The sequence below is a fragment of the Cyprinus carpio genome, chromosome A22 (genome assembly GCF_018340385.1).
Source record: "Cyprinus carpio isolate SPL01 chromosome A22, ASM1834038v1, whole genome shotgun sequence".
NCBI lineage: Eukaryota > Metazoa > Chordata > Actinopteri > Cypriniformes > Cyprinidae > Cyprinus > Cyprinus carpio.
Genome location: NC_056593.1, coordinates 2,521,025 through 2,531,226, shown reverse-complemented (window position 1 = coordinate 2,531,226; position 10,202 = coordinate 2,521,025). Strand labels below are relative to the sequence as shown.

Below are 10,202 nucleotides of genomic sequence, written 5' to 3'. Positions count from 1 at the left end.
CAATTTTACCACATACACGTTCAAAATCTTATTTTGAAGCAATGGAAAATTAGAAACAGAAGAAACCCAAAGTCGATTCTTAATATTATCTTCTGCTTGATAGTGACAGTTGATAAGGCTTATGTAGTGTTTACTATTATATTTGACACACCAAGCCCATGAAAAAAAAAAGGTCAGAAATTTGTCAGAAAAGAAAGCGATGGCCGTAGCACAACTCTGCTGGTCTTGTTAATTAACCAGAAGAATATATTTACTATATTTTGACTGGAAGGAACCACTGACAATGGTTAGCAATGGTGAGTGACCTACAGAATATAAAGCAATAAAAACAAGGATAAAATCTTCTGAATAAATGTTGAGTAATGTAGCGCTTACAGTTAAAAAGAAAAAAAACAATACAGTGTCTGTGCTCCCGAGTGGCAGAAAGAGAAACATGCTGCAGGCACAAAAGATACTTCCTTTTGAAATACATTAGATGGAAAGCCGTGCTGAGTGATACACAAAAAAGGGAAATTCATGAACACAAATCAATAGAATACATTTTGTGACTGGGTTGAACAGACACAGAAACAAAAATAAAAACAGAACATAACTGTGACAACAGGAAGTTGTGACAGACTGGAGCTGAAAACCACAAAAGGTCAAACATTATAAAAGAATTCACAAATAAAAAAAAAAAAAGCTGCTGATGGTCAGGCACATCAAAACAGAATAAATATGCAGTTATTTTAGCTTCTCATCAGCTCACCCGTCACTTTACTACAGATCAGTCTCTCATCAGCTCATCTGTCATTTTATTACTGAACCATTTCTGAAGAGTTTGTCTTCATATTTGTGGACTGAAACCACTGAAGATGTTTCACAGATTTTGCTTCTGTTTGTATTTGTGGTGTCTGGTTGGTAAGTTTTTCTGATTTCAGCTCCTTCAGATTCAGTGCTCATTTTTTTTTTTTTGTTTTTTCTAAATGTCCTTTATATAAATCACTGAAGCTCAAACAGCAGCAGCTTTAGTTTCAGTGTGACGTGATTCTCATCTGCAGTAAAAGTGTTTTCTGTGTATGATGCGTTGATGTTATTGAGCTCAAATCAAAAATACTTTTAAAAAGTCTATAATATTTTCTTCTGTATGTTCTCCAGGTGTGTTTGGTGATGCAGTGAAGATGGTGACGGAGGGAGATTCAGTCACTCTAGAATCTGGTGTTACTGAAATACAGACAGATTGATGTGATAATGTGGACATTTGGACGTCCAGGGACTCAGATAGCTCTAATCAATCAAGAGGAAGGAATTTTCTCCACATCTGATGGTCCTGCTGGGAGATTCAGAGACAGACTGAAGCTGGATCATCAGACTGGATCTCTGACCATCACAAACACCAGAACCACAGACTCTGGACTTTATAATGTAACCATCAAAAGAACAAATACACTGATCACAAACAGATTCAGTGTTACAGTCTATGGTGAGTCACAACTACAGTGTCATCTGTGCTGCCAGATTCATGAAATTCTTATTTCTTTTTTTCTTCTTTTCTCTTTCTTTTCTTTTCTTTTCTTTTCTTTTCTTTTCTTTTCTTTTCTTTTTCTTAAGAGATCTTTGACATTCATAATGTAAACATTCATTCAGATAGCATAAAAATGACAAAAGTGTTTAGTGCAAAGACAAAATATTTTTGAAATCACGTCATCTTCTTTTTTCCCCCTCAGTTTCAAGATCTGAACAGATTACTTTTGTACAACTGGCTCCTAGAGATTACAGTTTATAAAAACATAAAAATTCATAATCCCTCTAACTAGAGATTACAGTTTATAAAGTTTTAAATATGGATATTTTTTCTCACACAAACATATCACTTCAGAAGCCCTTTATTAACCCCCCGGAGCCGCGTGGAGCACTTTTTTTATGATGGGATGGTGCACTTTATTGGGCTTCAAAATCTTGACCCCCATTCACTTCCATTATAAAGCTTAGAAGAGCCGGGATATTGTTCTGATATTGACTTTTTCTGATAATAGCAACAAATATATTAATAAGAGATAGTAAAAAAAAAAAAAAAATACATGTCTTCCCAAATACACTTTGATAAATCTGTAAACAAATGCATACACGCGTCATTCACTTGTGTGTGTCTTGTAGAGGTGTATGTAGTGACTCTGGCTGTGAGTAACTGATCACGCATCATTGAAGATGCATGCAGGTTTATATCTAACCACTAGAGGACCAGATATTTTACATAGAGTTGCTTTCATAATTTTAACATGTTAATAACATTACATTGTTCGGGGAGGATAATAAATGTCAGAAAAAATGAAAACACTGTTACTTCAAACGAGAATCACATCACAACAGAAACTAATGCTGCTGCTGTTTGTTTTTTACTTTAATTATTAATTTCTGTGATTAACATGTTTTTTTTTGTTTGTTTTGTTTTCTTATATATAAATCTGTTATAAATCTTGAGAAATAAATTAAGATAAAGGCTAACAGTATCAGCATTAAACACTGACTGAAAAAACCGACCATTAATTACTGGTGGTGAATGTGGGTCATGTGACTCTCTCAGCTCGTCTGTCTGTTCCTGTCATCAGCAGAGACTGTTCTTCATCATCATCATCACCATCACCACAGCAGAATTGTTCATTGGTGTGTTCAGTGGTGAATGTGGGTCATGTGACTCTCTCCTGGTACAAAGGAAACAGTTTATTGTCCAGCATCAGTGTGTCTGATCTCAGCATCAGTCTCTCTCTACCTCTGGAGGTGGAATATCAGGATAAAAACACCTACAGCTGTGTGCTCAACAATCCCATCAGCAACCAGACTCAACATCTGGACATCACTCAACTCTGTCACACATGTTCAGGTACAGCAGAGCTGATATTAGTTGATGTCGGTGCTGATATTAATGTTTATTGACTGATCTGATCTCAGTTTGGGGTTTTTATTCCTCAGACTCTGTCCACTGCTGTGGTTCTACTGAAGCTGTGATCCGATTGGCCCTCTCTGCTCTGGTGGGCGTGGCCACTGTCATTCTTCTGGTTTATGACATCAGATCCAGAAGAGCTGAACTAGAGGTGTGTTTGACTAGAAGTAGTGCTGCGCAGACCGATGAGCGATCGAATACTTATATGAAATAAAAAGATCAGTCTGCACAGCGCCGCTTCAAATCAGTACTTTGATGTAATTTCTGGACTCATGCGCTGTGTTGCTGATAAACATGATATTATCTCATCTCTGTTGTTTTTATATGAAAACAAATATGATGAACAAATAAACATGATATTATCTCATCTCTGTTGTTTTTATATGAAAACAAATATGATGAACAAGATACTTAAAGTCCTTGCTATTTAATTCCATATTTATTCCATAGACTATTTATCATCCATTTTTACTTTAGCCTGATACAAACAGGTGATTTCTAAAAAATTCTAAAATACATATGACAACAATCACATATTTCACACAGAGATCACACTGTCATAAATTTTTTTAATAATAAAACACAACATAAACACAATCACAACCGATGAGCATTAAGCTGTGTCGTCAGCAAGATATTTCCCATTGTGCTTTTGGTAGTGAGTATTAAAACTGTTGTCAGCGAGTGGATTTTGACATCAGAGCATCAGACCGTCCTCGGACACATTTCTACCCAGCATGCATCTCACAGTGATCACCGGTGATCGGTTCTGTGCAGATTGTGCTCATCTGAAACGCGCATGTTGTTACACTTAGCATTGACAAAGGTCAACGTTTGCCCCCTTTTTCAGAAAAAGTATTGCTTTTATCTCGCAGCTGACGGCTTCTTTTTTTGGTAGAGTGTGCAGACTTTCTTTAAGTGTTCTACCTTTTGGAATTGTTTTTTTTTTTTTTTACGCAGCTAGAGTTATGGTGAATTCCTGAATATTACTCAGATAAATATTTATGTACAGCCTTTATTAATAAAGTTTTCTCACTTAAATTTTAAATTGCCTATACAAATAAAACATTTCTCACCTAAAGCTCCAACAGTCTAAACATTTATTACACATTGTTTTTATTATTATTTATTTACAATATCACATGGATACACGTAAACATTAGAACAAGAACAATGGGGGATACAGTAAAAACAAAAGATAATTAAATAAGTAAAAATAAAACAAAATAAATAAATATAACAAAAGTTACCACTGTGTTTTTTTTTTTTTTTTTTGCCTATAAGATTGGGTGTATTTTAAAGCTTTTTTTGTTAGAGGAGATTCTTTGAAGTGATTAGAAAAGTAAAAGTAAATCAGAAGTGAATATTTTACAATTGGGTTTAAAGTTAAAGCATCATGTTTTGTGAATGTGGTATTTTCCCATCATACAAATAAAGTCCAGGGGATCCTCTAGCTCCCTTTTGTCAGCAATATGGCTACCCACTGCTCCGGGTGTGTGTGTGTGTGTGTGTGTGTGTGTGTGTGTGTGTGTGTGTGTGCAAAAATGAGTGTCCATATAACGTGGGATGGTGTGTTTTTTGTGATATTTTGAAGTGGTTTGGCAGTGTTCCAAACCTTCTAAAATAAGATTTGGGTAAAGTGTTATTACATTTATTATGTCAAGCACTTCCTGGAGGAATACAGACTATGTGTATATGTTAATGAGTTCAACAGAGCACCACATATATACAATTACTGCAGATTATCATGACAATATCTTTATAGAAAGATCCTAAAGCTGAACATCTTATTGCATTATCATAAGTCATATTTTCCTTTACAAAAATCAACCACGGTATAACCATAGCATTTGTATAACCACAGTTTTACTGCAGATACCACGGTTAAACTATGGTTAGTGTAGCAAAACACATATGATTGGTAGTTGTTTAATAAAAGAGAAAAGACAGTAAATTAAAGCTGTCTGGTTGCTGTATTCGTGACATGAGCTCAACAGCGCTGCAATGTGATTTTGTAAAAAAGTAAAAGGAAAATGTAAAAAAATTAATTTAGTCAGATAAATTTCTTAAAATGGGGAGTTCAATGTTCAATTTGCACTGAATGAACTGTTTCAGTGATCAGGAGGCACTCTTTACTCACTGTCTGTAATTTCATTCACAATTTGAAGAAAATATGTATATATAATAAACATTTTATATTATTACAGCAGTATTTACTGTTCGCCACAAACAAACAATCAATATATATATGTATTCATTAATTATGTTTATATAAATGACAATTATATGAAAATTATCAGAGAAGACTTCCAGATACAGCAGGTGATCTGTTGCTGCTCCCCTGCAGGGGGTCCCCGGAGCCAGGATTGAGAACCACTGCTCTGAATGAATGAAGATGATCATCTTTTTATTCAAGATTCAAGATTTTTTATTTGTCACATACACAATTATATAGAGCATATTCAAGATTCAAGATTTTTTATTTGTCACATACACAATTATATAGAGCATATTATAACCAGCAGTGAAATGTGAGTCAGGTCCGCTCCATGGACAGTGCAATTATTAAAGAATACAACACAGAGGAAAATATACATAAATATAGCTATGAAAGAATGAAATAAAAGTAAACAATAAAAATATAAGAATAAAATATAAAATATATAAAGAGATGTATACTGTAGAATTAAATATATAGTGGAAAATAATGTGCATGAAAGTAAACTGTAGTCTTAAATATTAAGATACACAGGAATGTACAAGAGGCAAATGTGCAAACAGGCTGACACTTACAGTATGTCAATGTGAGGTAGTGAATGATGAATGTCTTACTGATAAAGTGAATATTAAGTGGAGACATGAAGATGTTAAGAGGCTGGTTTTGAAAGTTTAGGAGCCTGATGGCCTGGGGGAAGAAACTCCTCCTAAGTCTCTCAGTTTTTGACATCAGGCTACGGAAGCGCTTACCAGATGGCAGCAAAGTGAAAAGATGGTTACTGGGTGAATGGAGTCCTTGATGATTTTAACAGCTCTGCTTTTGCAGTGTTTGAGGTAGATGTCCTGCAGAGAGGGGAGAGCAGACCCTGAGATGCGCTCAGCTAAGCGCACAATCTCTGCAGGGCTTTGCAGTCATGACTGGAGCTGTTCAAATACCACACTGAGATACACTGAGTCAATACGCTTTCTATGGCCTCTGAATAGAAAGTTTTCAGGATTGCAGGGTGAAACCCTGAATTTTCTCAGCTGTCTCAGATGGTACAGTCTTTGCCTGGCTTTATTAACCTGTGTTTGAATGTGTGTAGTCCAAGTCAGGTCTCGGAGATGTTTACACCGAGGTACTTGAAGCTGCTCACCCTCTCCACAGGGGTCCCGCTGATCATAAGAGGAGTATAGGGCTGCTGCTGCTGTCTCTTCCTGAAGTCAACAATCAGCTCTTTAGTTTTGCTCACATTCAGAGAGAGACAATTGTCCTGGCACCATGATGTTAATTTCTCTACCTCATCCAAGTATGCGGTCTCATTATTGTTGGAAATATGGCCCAGGACCCACAGTATCATCAGCAAATTTGATAATAGATGTGGAGCTGTGGGAAGACACCCAGTCATGTGTGTAGAGAGAGTAGAGCAGGGGACTCAGGACACAGCCCTGTGGAGCTCCCTACGTTCAGGGTGATGGAGTTAGAGGTGAACTGGCCTACTTTCACACACTTGAGGTCTGCCGGTGAAGAAATCAAGAATCCAGTTGCATAGTAAAGAATTCAGGCAGAGGTCCATGAGTTTAGAAGCTAGCTTTATGGGGACTATAGCATTAAAAGCTGAGCTATAGTAGTATAAATAGCAGTCTTACATAGTTCCTGTTATTGCTGTCAATGTGTGTGAGCGAAGAGTGCAGGATGTGAGAGATGGCATCATCAGTGGATCTGTTGGGGCGATAAGCAAACTGAAGAGGTTTCCAAAGTATCTGGGATGGAGGAGCAGATGAAGTTTTTAACCAGTCCCTCAAAGACCTTCATGACTATTGATGTGAGGGCAACTGGACGATAGTCATTCAGACAAGAGGGGTTATTGTTCTTAGGCACAGGGATGATGACAGATTTTTTTGAAGGAGGTGGGAACCACAGAGGTAGCAAGAGACTCATTAAAAATCGATGTAAACAAACCAGCGAGCTGATCAGCACAGGACCGCAGAATACGGCCAGAAATCCCATCAGGTCCGGCTGCTTTCCTGACATTCACTCGCTTTAGAGCCCTCCCGAACCTCGTCCTCAGACACGGTGATTACATGATTATTGGAGACATCAGATCTCATTATGAACTTATGAAATCATATTTGTACTCCATAAAGAACTTTTCTACACACAGATACAGCAGGTGATCTGTTGCTGCTCCATAAAGACATTAGAAACTCTGAAATCAGTCTGAGAGGAGAAACAACTGAGACATTTGATAAGAACTGAAGAAGAAACGAGCTGAAGACAGTTTAGAGGAGAGAGAGCAGAGCCAAAACACTCTCAGGTTTCTCATGAGCAGATCAAACACTGCTTTAAGACACTCGCAACTTCTCCAGTCTCTGATCATGTTAGGATTCAGTTTATCTCTGTTGAAAAGGACAACACTGAACAGAAGAGGAAGCTGTGGTCTACTGGAGATAAAAGTGACAAAATTAACATGTTGTGAAATGACCAAAAAAGAGTTGGATGTTCACATGATTTAACACTTCTAGTTGTGCAGTTATTTTAGCCGACAGTAGAGTTTTCTCGTGACTTTACTACAGATCAGTCTCTCATCAGCTCATCTGTCATTTTATTACTGAACCAGTTCTGAAGAGTTTTGTCTTCATATTTGTGGACTGAAACCGCTGAAGATGTTTCACGATTTTGGTTCTGTTTGTGTTTGTGGCGTCTAGTTGGGTGAGTTTGAAGTGTTTTTTAAAAAAATAGCTTCAGTTCCTTCTTCATTTATTGTTTGTTTTTTTCTAAATGTCCTTCATATAAATCACTGAAGCTCAAACAGCAGCAGCTTTAGTTTCAGTGTGACGTGATTCTCATCTGCAGTAAAAAACAAGTGTTTTCTGTGTACATTCTCAGAAAAAAGGGTATAGTTGTCACTGGGGCAGTACCTTTTCGAAACTAGCAAAGGCACACCTTTGTACCTAAAGTTGAACATATTAGTATCTAAAAGGTACAAAGTGTCTTATCTTAATATTTTTCTTTATGTTCTTCAGGTGTGTTTGGTGAATCAGTGAAGATGGTGACGGAGGGAGATTCAGTCACTCTAGAATCTGGTGTTACTGAAAATACAGACACGTGATCTGATAGCATGGACCTTTGGACGTCCAGAGACTCGTATAGCTCTAATCGATAAAGAGGATGGAATCTTCTCCACATCTGATGGTGATGCTGTGGGATTCAGAGACAGACTGAAGCTGGATCATCAGACTGGATCTCTGACCATCACCACAGACTCTGGACTTTATCATGTAACCATCAAAGGAATAAATACACAAGACCACAAACAAAAGATTCAGTGTTACTGTCTTATGGTGAGGTCACAACTACAGTGTCATCTGTGCTGCCAGATTCATGAAAAATTATTTTATAAATTAAAGTAAAAAATATCACAACGTTTCTTTTTTTTCTTTTCTTTTTTCGTTTTCTTTTTATTTTTTTTAAAATCTTTAATAAAAAACATATTCAGATACCATAAAAATGACAAAAGTGTTTAGTGCAAAGAATAATATTTTTGACATCACGTCATCTTGAGTGTCAGATAAAGTATTTTGTTGTTTCATGTAGCCGCGGTTATCAGAATCCTGCCTAAAGTATTGCAGTCACGGATAAAAAAGCATGAAAACAAAATTTTAAAACGCAAGTAAAAATATATATCACAAGATTTAAAAATGAAAGCAATATTTTTAGAATAGCCAAACAATATTCACGGATTGAAAAATAATTACCGTAAATCAAAAAATCATAAATCATTAAAAAATAATAAGCATGAATCAAAACTTTAAACACGTTGAAAATCAGATATTGCACAAAATTCAAATATTAATGCTAAATTGTCTGACTTGCACGCAAAATCCATGTTTTCATTGGTTATATTTCTCTATTTTTCTGCTCTCAGACATTTTCTGCTCATATTTTTATTTTTTGTATGCTTATGCTGTTTTTCCCTTCGCTCTTGTTTCTATGTTCTGCGCTTGCTTTTCCAAATGTTGCGGTTAGAGTTTCATGTAAATCAGGGCGGGCTTAAGCAACTTCATTGGTCCAATGAATGTTGGAGTGATGTCACCGCCCCTCTTCATCTGAAAAACAAAATAATTATATCCCAACCTAGAACTAGTGGACCAATGAAGTCGCTTAAGAGCCCGCCCTGATTTACATCAAACTCTAACTGCAAACATCTGGAAAAGCAAAGCGCGCAGAACATAGAAACAAAGAGCGAAGGGAAAAAACAGCATAATCATACAAAAAATAAAAATATGAGCAGAAAATGTCTGACCGGAGAAAAAAAAAAAACAGAAATATAACCAAGGAAAACATGATTTTGTTCACAAGTCAGACAATATTTGCATTAATATTTCAGTTTTGTGCAATATGATTTTAAACATGTTTAAAGTTTTGATTCTGCTTATTATTATTTTTTAAAAAGCGTATTAATTTTTTGATTTGCGCTTATTCTTTTTCAATCCATGACTATTGTTTGCTATTCTGAAAACTTTGCTTTCATTTTTTGAATCTTGTACATTTTATTTTTACTTGCGTTTTTAAAATTTTGTTTTCACGCTTGTTATTTTTTATTCATCCATGACTGCAATACTTTAGGCGGGGAATCTGATCCCATAACCGCGGTGAGCGACGTTAAAATAGCATGAATGTGTGACTCTAGTGTGTAAAAAAACACATGCAGCGTTAATTGCATTAAAGGGAAAGTTCACCAAAGAATAAAAATGACCCCATGATTCGCCTCACCCTCAAACCATGGTGTTTATGACTTTCTTCTTTCAGATGAATACAGTCAGAGCTTACGCTACGCCTGCGTCATCTGCTGGAAAAACTACTCTCATGTGGTTAGCCGAAGCTAAGAGATTACAGTTTATAAAGTTTTAAATATGGATTATTTTTCTTACACAAACACACATCACTTCACTTCAGAAGGCCTTTATTAACCCCCCAGAGATGTGTAGACCAGTTTTATGATGGATAGATGCACTTTATTGGGCTTTAAAAATCTTCACTGCCATTATAAAGATTGGAAGAGCCGGGTTATCTTTTAATATA

General features: G+C 36.1%; 1 pseudogene; it reads left to right on the top strand.

Annotated features, from left to right (window-relative positions):
• The first annotated feature begins 283 nt into the window (after positions 1-283).
• Positions 284-3,134, top strand: LOC122134949 (annotated as a pseudogene).
• The last annotated feature ends 7,068 nt before the right edge of the window (positions 3,135-10,202 follow it).